The following is a 12,507-nucleotide window of genomic DNA, read 5'->3' as shown; positions in this document are numbered from 1 at the left end:
GTACTGTTTTTTCTTTCTTTTGAAAGGGCATGATTCGTTGAGCAATTAAGGAGAAAAGAGTTGGCGGTTTAGGAAAAAACGTGCGAAAACCATATTGTCTGGTTTTTTTGAAAAACTTCAAATCTATTTATCTTCAATCATGGTAGTACAACAAACACTAGAAATAATAAAAATTACATCTAGATTCGTAGACCACCTAGCGACGACTACAAGCACTGAAGCGAACTGAAGGCGCGTCGCTGTCATCGCCCCTCCCCCGCCGGAGCCGGGCAAACATTGTTGTAGTAGACAGTCAAGAAGTCATCGTGCTAAGGCCCCATAGAACCAATGCACCAGAACAGCAACCGCCGCAGATGAAGAGTGTAGATCAAATGGATCCAACCTGAAAACACACGAACGAAGACGAACGATGAACAGATCAGAGCAAATCCACCAAAGACAGATCTGCCAGAGACACACCTCCACACGCCCACCAATGATGTTAGACGCGTCACCGGAACGGGGGCTAGGCGGGGAGACCTTTATTCCATCTTTAGGGAGCCGCCGCCTTCTCGCCTTCCTGAACAGGACACAAACCCTAACAAAGCTCGAAAAAAGATCTAAAAACGGAGGTCTCCCACCAGCAAGGGACGAGATCCACTCCGTCTCCATGGCCCCAAGCCCACTGGAGACAGGACAGACCGGCACCGGTGGGAGGCAGAGAAGATGAAACCCTTCACAATCGCCGAGCAACATACATAAGATACCCCACGCATATCACTCCAAAGAGGGCCTCGACGAGATAGCACGCATGTGTGTCATAGGTGTAAAGAGCATTAACAATGACTAGATTATTGACTCTAGTGCAATTGAGAGTCTAATGAAGATATGCCCTTGAGACAATAGTAAAAGTTTATTTATCTCCAATTTCGTAATTATATTTATCTTATGTCCTATAGTTGTAATGGTTCTCGAGTTTGTATATCCAACAGGCACAGAGAAAAACCCTTATACATGTGTGAAATAATAATTGGTAAAATAGATTCTTAGTCTCGCCTCTAAGACTAGCTTAAGTGTTGCCTGATTGTTTCGTTTTCCTGATCATGGGCATGACAATTGATACGTCTCAAACGAATCTATAATTTTTTATTGTTTCATGCTATTATATTATTATTTTGATGTATTTTTTATAGCAAATTACACTATTTTTCTGGACTAACCTATTAAGTTAGTGCCGAGTGTTAGTTCTTGTTGGTTTCGTAGGAAATAAATATTTATGGAGGTCAAAATACATTGCCGATTTAACACGCTTTTTTTGGGGAAACAAGAAACACGAGAAGCTTCGGGAGAGATCAAGACGAGCAGCACGGGGCCCACATGGCTAGGTGGCATGCCCAGGGAGGTGATCGCTCCCCTTGCCCGTGTTGGGCCCACACTTACCACCTTGTCCTGATTCTACCGCCATACATCCCTATAAATATCGAAACTATTCATCCTACTTCAAGAAGAATTTTATCACTGCCGCAAGTCATTGTTCTGAGGAGATCCTATCTGGATGCCTGACAACCCACAAGTATAGGGGATCGCAACAGTTTTCGAGGGTAGAGTATTCAACCCAAATTTATAGATTCGACACAAAGGGAGCCAAATAATATTTGTAAGTATTAGCAGCTGAGTTGTCAATTCAACCACACCTGGAGATTAATTATCTGCAGCAAAGTGATTGGTAGCAAAGTAGTATGATAGTTTGGATAATAATAGCAGCAACAATAGTAATGATAACAGTGATAGCAGTGATTTTGTAGCAAGTGCAACAGTAATGATAGCAGTAGTAACTTAGCAAGATCAATATGTAGAAAAATCGTAGGCATTGGATGGGCAATTTGTTGGATGATATTCATCATGTGACAGTCATAACCTAGGGCGATACAACACTAGCTCCAGTTCATAAATATAATGTAGGAATGTATTCCGTAAATAGTCATACGTGCTTATGGAAAGAACTTGCATGCCATCTTTTGTCCTACCCTCCCGTGGCAACGGGGTCCTATTGGTAACTAAGGGATATTAGGGTCTCCTTTTAATACAGAACCGGAACAAAGCATTAACACATGGTGAATACATGAACTCCTCAAACTATGGTCATCACCGCCCGGGCCCAAAGTGACAAGCATTAAGCATGGCAAAGTTATAGCAACATCAATCTCAGAAAATAGTGGATACTAGAGATCAAGCCCTAACAAAACTAACTAGATTACATGATGAATCTCATCCAACTCCTCACCGACTAGCGAGCCTACGAAGGAATTACTCACTCTCGGTGGGGAGCATCATGGAATTGGCGATGGAGAAGGGTTGGTGATGACGAAGATCAAAGACCCCCCCTCTCCGGAGCCCCAAACGGACTCCAGATCTGGCCTCCCTATGAAGAACAGGAGACGGTGGCGGCTCCGTCTTGTGGAACACGATAATTCTTTCTCTCTGAATTTTTTCTAGAAAAATAGGATTTTATAGCGACGGTTTCAGGGTCTGCGGGGCCACCAGGTGGGGACAACCCACCTGGGCACGCCTAGAGGGGGGCGCGCCCTGGTGGGTCGTGCCCACCCAGGTGCCCCCTCCGATGGTTCTTAGCTCTAGAATTCTCTTTATTGTATACAAAATCCTCGCAAAGTTTCGTTCAATTCCGAGAACTTTTATTTCTGCACAAAAAACAACACCATGGTAGTTCTGCTGAAAATAGCGTCAGTCTGGGTTAGTTTCATTCTAATCATGCAAATTAGAGTCCAAAACAAGAGGAAAAGTTTTAGGAAAAGTAGATACGATGGAGATGTATCAACTCCTCCAAGGTTAAACATTTTCTTGTCCTCAAGCAATTCAGTTGATAAACTGAAAGTGAAAAAGAAAAACTTTTACGAACTCTTTTGCTGTTGTTTGCATAAATAAGCTGAAACAACACCCAGGTTTTCAGCCAATATTATAACTAGCCATGTCGACAATAACTCTTAAAAATTATATTAACTCATATCAAAACAGTGGTATCTCGCTAGCCCTTTCTAAGACCGCAAAACATAAATGCAGAGCACCTCCAAAGTTCAAGCATTGACTGGACATTGTAATTCATGGTAGAAAAGATCCAGTCATGATGCACCCAACATTAGATACACACAATGCATAAGCATGACAGCAGTGCTCTTAGGTTCTGGCGCTTATTTTAGAAGGTCATGGCACAACATAAAAGTAAATAGATAGTCCCTTCGCAGAGGAAAGCAGTGATTTGTAGAGGTGCTAGAGCTCAAGTTTTTAAAATAGAGGTAAATGATATTTTGAGAAATGCACCCTTCTTGTTTACTTCGCAACCATCAGTTATCAATATCTTCCATGCTAAATACATTAGTAGTGGTTCCCAAGCGATAAAGTAAAGGTTATGACTCCGTAGGAGTTTTTGTTTGATTATTTGTAAGCTTTTTCTATTTGCAGTTTGGGACTGGGAATCCCTATTACCGCCGCTTTTTCGTGCAATGGCGAGTGAATAAACACTCGACCTGAGAATAACCCTCTTAGCATGGAAGATACCGACTACCTCCTGTCGTTCCATGAACAATCCAGGCACACAAAAAGGATATTTATTTGAAGTTTTTAGAGATGGCACATGCAAATTTACTTAGGACGGCAGGGTAATACCACATATAGGTAGATATGATGGACTCATCTGGAATAACTTGGGTTCAAGGTTTTTGATGCACAAGCAGAATTCCCACTTAGTACAGGCGAAGGCTAGCAAATAGGTTGAGAAGCGGTCAGCTAGAGAGCAACAACGGTCATGAACATGCATCATGCATAAGTGACATTGGACACTAGTATGAGTAGGATATGAACACCATGAACATAAATATCGTAGAGGCTATGTTGGTTTTGATTCAACTACATGCATGAACATGTGCCAAGTCAAGCCACTCGAACATTCAGAGGAAGATACCATATCATCATACTACATCACAATCATTTTAACGCAATGTTGATATCCAAGATAAATCAATATCCACTCCTAGCTACTTATGCATGGCATGAGAAACTATAATCTCTAATTGTCATTGCAAATATGTTTAATCATAATGGGCTGAATCATGGATACTAGGTTAAACATATTTACAAAAACAGAACAAGTCGAGTTCATACCCGTTTCTCTCTGCCACGGCCAGTTCATCAAATATCGTCATTATTGTCTTTCACTTGCACGACCGAACGATATGAAAATGATAATAGTGCAAGAGTGCCATGGACTAAGCTGGAATCTGCAAACATTTTATTCAACAGGAGAAAACAAGGTAATATGGGCTCTTTATTAGATCAACAATAATGCATATGAGAACCACTCAACATTTTCATCATGGTCTTCTCGTCGGTATGACTCAATAAAAAGAAAAGAAATTCAGAGAAACACATTGAAATATTTTTGGAGTTTTTGGTTTTTCTTGAACAAGTGAATAAAAGGGAAAAGCAAAAAAAGAAAAACTATTTACACAGGAAAGCTCCCAACAAGTGAAAGAAGAACAAGGAAATCTTTTTGGGTTTTGTTTTTAGTGCTACAGCTAACTACTCTAGAAAGAAAAATAAAAAAGAAGCAGGAAATATATTTTTGGATTTTCTCAAAGTTTTTCAAACACACAAGAAGAAAGCGAGAAAATAAATTTAGCATGGATAATACAATGGAAAAGTGTGGACATCGACAAATGAAATGTGTGAACATGAACATAATGTCGGTGAGAAATACGTACTCCCCAAGATTAGGCTTTTGGCCTAACTTGGTAATCAGTAGTCGAAGAAACCATGGGGTCCTACGTCGAAATGTTGTGGAGCGGGTGCCTGTGGATCCCACTGCTGAGGCTCAGCCTGTGCTGCAGCTAGGTTGTTTCGGTAGGCGACGATGTCCGCAGGCATAATCCTGTATCCACCCCTGGCAATAGGATCAAACAAAGCAGGTGCAGACAATGGAATAATATCATGAGTTTTCACACTGAAACTAGGTTATAAGGAATAGGAATGTTAGGGTAATCGACTGCAATAAACTGGTGGTGTTACATGGCCGCGCAGTCTAGGTGAACCTTGGGCAATGGATAATCATGCTAGCGTATCTGAATGTTAAAGCGATTAGCCAAGCGAGTAGCGTAAATACCACCATGTATTTTGCCCTTGGATTTATTAATGTGGAGGCGACGTGCCACAATAGCTCCCAAGCTATAAGTGGTGTCGCCTTGGAGTGCACGGCGTAAAACAGCAAGGTTTGGAGCACTGAGTGCACCCACCTTCTCTCTAGCAAGCAAGCACTTAGCAATGAATAGAGCAAAATAATGCACGGTGATGACCCACAAGTATAGGGGATCAATTGTAGCTCTTTTCGATAAGTAAGAGTGTTGAACCCAACGAGGAGCAGAAGGAAATGACAAGTAGTTTTTAGTAAGTTAATGTCTGCAAGTGCTAAAATTGTAAGTAACGGGTAGTTTGATAGCAAGATAATTTGTAGCGAGCAAGTAACGATAGTAGTAACAAAAGTGCAGCAAGGTATCCCAATCCTTTTGAGGCAAAGGACATGCCAAAACGGTTTCTTATGATAAGCAAAGTGTTCTTGAGGGTACACGGGAATTTCATCTACTCACTTTCATCATGTTGGTTTTATTCATGTTCGCTACTTTGATAATTTGATATGTGGGAGGACCGGTGCTTAGGTGTTGTTCTTACTTGAACAAACCTCATACTTATGATTAACCCTCCCGCAAGCATCCTCAACTAGAGAAAATTATTAAGAATAAATTCTAACCATAGCATTAAACTTTTGGATCCAATCGGCCCCTTACGGAATAGCACATAAACTGGGGTTTAAGCTTCTGTCACCCTCGCAACCCATCATCTAATTGCTACTCCACAATGCATTCCCTTAGGCCCAAATATGGTGAAGTGTCATGTAGTCGACGTTCACATGACACCACTAAGGGAATAACAACATACATACTATCAAAATATCAAATTCACATGATTACTTGCAACATGATTTCTCCCGTGACCTCAAGAACAAAAGTAACTACTCACAAATGATAAACATGCTCATGATCAGAGGAGTATTAAATAGCATAATGGATCTGAACATATAATCTTTCACCAAATAAACCATATAGTAATCAACTACAAGATGTAATCAACACTACTAGTCACCCACAAGCACCAATCTATAGTTCCGGTAACAAGATTGAACACAAGAGATGAACTAGGGTTTGAGATGAGATGGTGTTGTTGAATATGTTGATGGAGATTTCCCTCCCCAAGCTGGGAGAGTTGTTGGTGATGATTTGGACGATGATTTCCCCCTCCGGGAGGGAAGTTCTCCCGGCGGAATCGCTCCGCCGAAGGGCAAAAGTGCTCCTGCCCAAGTTCCGCCTCGAGACGGTGGCGCTCCGTCCCGAAAGTCCTCTCCTTATTTTTTCTCGGTCAAAATGACTTATATACCAGAAGATGGGCACCGGAGGTGGGCCTGGGTGAGCACAACCCTCCAGGGCGCCCCCGGGTCTATTTTACATCATATTAGTTTCCCGTCAACTAGCTATTTCTGTCGCCGTTTATTTTGCAATCTTTACTTTTCAATCTATACAAAAAAATACCAAAAATATTTGTCTTATTATCTTTATCAAATCTCACTTTTGCAAGTGGCCGTGAAGGGATTGACAACCCCTTTATCGCGTTGGTTGCAAGGTTCTTAATTGTTTGTGCAGGTACTAGGCGATTTGCGTGTAGTCTCCTATTGGATTGATACCTTGGTTCTCAAAAACTGAGGGAAATACTTACGCTACTTTGCTGCATCACCCTTTCCTCTTCAAGGGAAAACCAACGCATGATCAAGACATAGCAAGAAGGATTTCTGGCGCCGTTGCCGGGGAGATCTATGCACAAGTCAAGACATACCAAGTACCCATCACAAACTCTTATCCCTCGCATTACATTATTTGCCATTTGCCTCTCGTTTTCCTCTCCCCCACTTCACCTTTGCTGTTTTATTCGCCCTTTTTCGTCCGCCTCTTTTCGCTTGCCTCGTGTGTGCCCGTGTGTTAGATCATTTGTTTTGACGTTATGGCCAGTCCTTCTATCATTGTTAGTTCTCCCGATCATGAAGTTCTTAATTTTAAACAAAGGGAGGGAGAAAATCTAATGCTTCGTCTAGAATTTGCAATGCTCAGAGTAGATCCACTAGGAAGCAATCTACTTTGGTTCTTCTTCGCAATTTTTATGTAGGCATCACGCCTTGGAACAGATATATTCTTGACACCATTACCGGAGGGAATTTCTTGGGTAGCCATACTTTTGATCCTTACAATGCCATGATAGATTTGTTTGGCCCACCACCTCTTTTGGTTAATGGAACTATTTTAACTTTGGAACATGTGATGCAAAGTCTTGAAATTATTGAAAATAAAATTGCCACTGTAGAGTTGATTGAGAATTTGGATAAAAAGACCCACAACCAAATTACTCAATATGGATTTAAGGTAGGAGTTACTCTGAATTTTTTTAGAGAAAAAGAACCCATAGTTAATGAAAATATAGATCAAGATTCCACTAGAATCGATAAACTTGAGGATATTATTACCAACTTAGGGTCTGCCTTTTCTGCCGTGAGAAATATTTCAAATCCTCCTACTACCAGAGTTGCTAAATTTATGTATGTTCCTAAAAATAAGGGTGAATCTTCTACTAAGGAAAATGCAGATCTCAAATCAATAAGTGTTCACCCCAACTTTTTCGCTATCATTAAGGAACCTTTTGCTACAAATGATTTTTTTGATTTATTGCCTAGGAGTTTGATCATTAATAAAAGGAAGGAAACTCCTAAGGGTTATAAGTGTTCAATTGAAAAATTGCACACCAAAGATGACAATACCTAGATCTATTCTTGTTTTTATGCCTAGCTAGGGGCGTTAAACGATAGCACTTGTTGGGAGGCAACCCAATTTTATTTTTGTTCCTTGCTTTCTGTTCCTGTTTAGTAATAAATAATTCATCTTAGATGTGGTTTTATGTTTTAATTAGTGTTTGTGCCAAGTAGAACCTTTGGGAAGACTTGGGTGAAGTCTTTGCGATATTGCTGTAAAAAACAGAAACTTTAGCGCTCACGAGATTAGCTGCCATTTTTTTACTGGAGAGTGCTTTTAGGTTGATTTTTTCGCAGATGATTAATAGATAAATTCCTCACGTCTACCAATTTATTTCAGAATTTTTGGAGTTCCAGAAGTATACGTTTGATACAGATTACTACAGATTTTTCTGTTTTTGACAGATTCTATTTTTCGTGTGTTGTTTGCTTATTTTGATGAATCTATGGCTAGTATCGGGGGGTATGAACCATGGAGAAGTTGGAATAAAGTAGGTTTAACACCAATATAGATAAATAATGAGTTCATTACAGTACCTTAAAGTGGTGGTTTGTTTTCTTATACTAACGGAGCTCATGAGATTTTCTGTTTGAGTTTTGTGTTGTGAAGTTTTCAAGTTTTTGGGTAAAGATTTGATTGATTTTGGAATAAGGAGTGGCAAGAGTCTAAGCTTGGGTATGCCCAAGGCACCCCAAGGTAAAATTAAAGGACAACCAAAAGCCTAAGCTTGGGGATGCCCCGGAAGGCATCCCCTCTTTCGTCTTCGTCTATCAGTGACTTTACTTGAGGCTATATTTTTATTCACCACATGATATGTGTTTTGCTTGGAGCGTCTTGTATGATTTGAGTCTTTGGTTTTTAGTTTACCACAATCATCCTTGATGTACACACCTTTTGGGAGAGACACACATGAATCGGAATTTATTAGAATACTCTATGTGCTTCACTTATATCTTTTGAGCTAGATAATTTTGCTCTAGTGCTTCACTTATACCTTTTTAGAGCACGGTGGTGGTTTTATTTTATAGAAATTATTGATCTCTCATGCTTCACTTATATTATTTTGAGAGTCTTTTAGAACAGCATGGTAATTTGCTTTGGCTATAAAATTAGTCCTAATATGATAGGCATCCAAGATGGGTATAATAAAAACTTTCATGTAGAGTGCATTAAAATACTATGATAAGTACTTGATAGTTGTTTTGAGATATAAAGGTGGTAATGTTAGAGTCATGCTAGTTGAGTAACTGTGGAATTGAGAAATACTTGTGTTGAGGTTTGCAAGACCCGTAGCATGCACGTATGGTAAACGTTGTGTGACAAATTTGAAGCATGAGGTGTTCTTTCATTGCTTTCCTTATGTGTGGAGGTCGGGATCGCACGATGGTTAACTCCTACCAACCCTTCCCCTAGGAGCATGCGCGTAGTGCTTGGTTTTGATGACTTGTAGATTTTTGCGATAAGTATGTGAGTTCTTTATGACTGATGTTGAGTCCATGGATTATACGCACTCTCACTACAGGAATCAGCTACTTTGCCGTCTGTCACGGCAGACGGCAAAGGCAAGGATGGCGGACGGCAAAGGCCTTTGCCGTCTGCCGCGGACGGCAAAAGGCTCCGGCAAAGTAGGCTACGGTAAAGAGCTTCTTTGCCGTCTTCTTTCTGAAGCGGACGGCAAAGGGGCCTTTGCCATCAGCGGCGGACGGCAAAGAAAGCCGACGGCAATAAATTTATCAAGACTCGCTCCCCTCTTTAGATTCGCTGCATACCCATCGGGGAACATCAACTGCATTTTCACCCACAAGATAATTTCCCTCATAGCTGGCCTTCCAAGATTGAACCATGCCTTTGGCTTCATCCAGTTCTGCTTTCCTTTCAGTTCTTTCATATTTTGTAACGGCCTATCACATAGCGCCTCCAGATCGACTCTAGCCTTAGTATTATCCTTTGACTTCCCATCTATGCCGAACAATGTACCAAAAAGTGCCTCGACGATATTCTTCTCAGTGTGCATCACGTCGATGTTGTGTGGGCAAAGGAGGTCTTTGAAGTAAGGCAGATCCCATAAGCATGTCTTGTGAGTCCAGGCGTGCTTAGAATTATACCCCTTGAAGTACCCTGGACGCTCTGGATCTGGCTCGGGAGCGTTTAACTGATCCAGGGTCTGTTGGCCTGTCAACGTAGGTGGTGTAGAGTTTTTGACAACTCTACCTCTGATGAAGTTCTTCTTGTCTTTCCTAAACTTATGGCGAGGATCCAGGAACTGTCTATGCATGTCGAAGCAAGAAAACTTGCGACCGGCCTGAAGCCAACGAAACTCAAGAGCTCCCTTGCATGTGGGGCACAGGAACCTTCCATGCACACACCAGCCAACGAATAGCGCATACGCCGGCAAGTCATGCGCCGAGTACATGTACCAGACACGCATTATGAAGTTCCGTTTGCTATAGGCGTCGTATGTCTTGAACCCATTATCCCAGGCTTCTTGCAATTCGTCCTTAAGCGGCTGCATGTACACATTCATATTTCCCCCCGGATAGTTGGGCCCTGGAATTATCAACGTTAGGAAAATGTTCTTTCTTTGCATAATCTGTCCGGGGGGGGGGGGAGATTGAGTGGAAAGACAAATACGGGTCAACAACTGTATTGGGCTGCCGTCATACCAAACACACTGAAACCATCCGTGCTGGTGCCGACTCGAGGATGCCTCGGATCTGCCGCTTTGTCAGCATGTAATTCATCAAACTTTTTCCACGCAACACCATCCGATGTGTGTACCATCATCAGATTCCCATCTGCATCTAGTTCGGTTCTTTTGCCTGTTTTGTGCCATGTCATCTGTCTGGCCGTCTCTTCGACCATGAAAAGACGTTCAAGTCTTGGTACGATTGGCATATACCGAAGAACACTAACGGGGATTTTGGTTTGTGTCTTCTCACCCATCCCGTTGTCTACCACAACATACCTGGAAGACTTGCAAATGGGACAATAGTTCAAGTCCGCATAGGCAAGCCTAAATAAGGCACATCCTTTCTCACAGGCATGTATCTTCTCATAGGGCATCTTCAGTGCACGGAGGATTTTGTCCGACTGGTACAGGTTTGCAGTTATTACATGGCCTTTGGGTAGAAAGCGTCCAAATACTGTCATTATTGCGTCGCAGCATTCTCTGCCCAAGTTGAACTGAGCCTTTAGAGCCATTACTTGTGAGATGGCATCCAACTGACAAAGCTCAGTGTGCTCGTGGAGCGGACGTTTTGAAGACTCCAACATTTCATTGAAGGCCTTTGCAGATTCCTCCATCTCCTCGTCCGAATCCCGAGCATCATCATAGTCTTGCACCATGTTTTCCATCCCGATACCATGCTCGTCGGTGCAACGACGATCCACCTCAGCTCTGTCACGTTGGGCAGACTCACCATGATATGTCCACACTGTACAATTGGGCGTAAAACCACTCTTCTGCAGGTGTTTGCCCATTTCATCCTCTCTCCTCTTTTCCCAATTGCCGCACCGGAAACAGGGGCACCAGGTTTTCCTCTGGCCATTTGCAAATGCGGCTTGCACAAACCCCTTGGTTATTGTGAACCATTCATCGCTCCATTTGTTCTGACCAGTGTGACCGGTATACATCCACGCACGATCACTCATCTTGACTTTCAGAGCTACTGGACACACAACAAACATATATATAATTCACCATGTATATATTCATCAGTTGATCTACTTTGTCAATTTTATTACGTCCATGCAACGTACACTCTAATAGGTAATGATAGGTCCTAATCCCACCCGAGTATGTGTAGATTGGGTTCATTTTCCCATGCTATGCTCCGGATCCGACGCAAAATTTTGGCAACACCTCCCCGCTGTTCTCCTGATACACGTCTCTGCAATAAACAGAGAGGATGTGTACCCGGAGAACAACAGGGGAGGCACTGACGAAATTTATGCGTCGGATCCGGAGCAAAGCATATGGGAAAATGAACCCAATCTACACATACTCGGGCTGTCCATGGATAGCGTTGGGCAATTCGAAAGAATCAAGGTTATAAATATGCAAATGCATGCATATTTATAACTATAACGCTTTCGAACGGGAGACACATATTGGTTACGCATACTGATGATTCAAGACACATATATAACTAGCTATCAAGTTTCATCAGCACGAACACCGGAACAGAGCAAATAATTAATGGGGAGGATGACATGTCATTTGTGCTCACCCACGAACGAAGGGGCAGAGCTCGTCAAACGCACGGCGAGGTCGTCGAACACCAAACCTCGCAGCGATGAAACAACTGCACATTTAAATCTACCCGATCAACACAATTATATATGATGTTTTTCTTTTCTTCTTTTCTTCTTCTTCTACTTCTTCTACTTCTTTTCTTCTTCTTCTTCTTCTTTTCTTCTACATATTCTTTTTTCTTCTACTTCTTTTCTTCTTTTCTTCTAACACTAACACTATATAACACATATCTAGCACTAAATCTATCACTAACAATTAAACAGCAAAAAAATGAAAAAACAGAAAAAAGAAAAAAAAAACTCACCGGAGCAATGGGACGGTCGGGGCAGTGGGGCGGGTGGGCCGGCGACGTGGTGG

Source organism: Triticum aestivum, chromosome 4D (genome assembly GCF_018294505.1).
Source record: "Triticum aestivum cultivar Chinese Spring chromosome 4D, IWGSC CS RefSeq v2.1, whole genome shotgun sequence".
In the NCBI taxonomy this organism is placed as follows: Eukaryota; Viridiplantae; Streptophyta; class Magnoliopsida; order Poales; family Poaceae; genus Triticum; species Triticum aestivum.
This window is presented reverse-complemented; position numbering follows the sequence as displayed.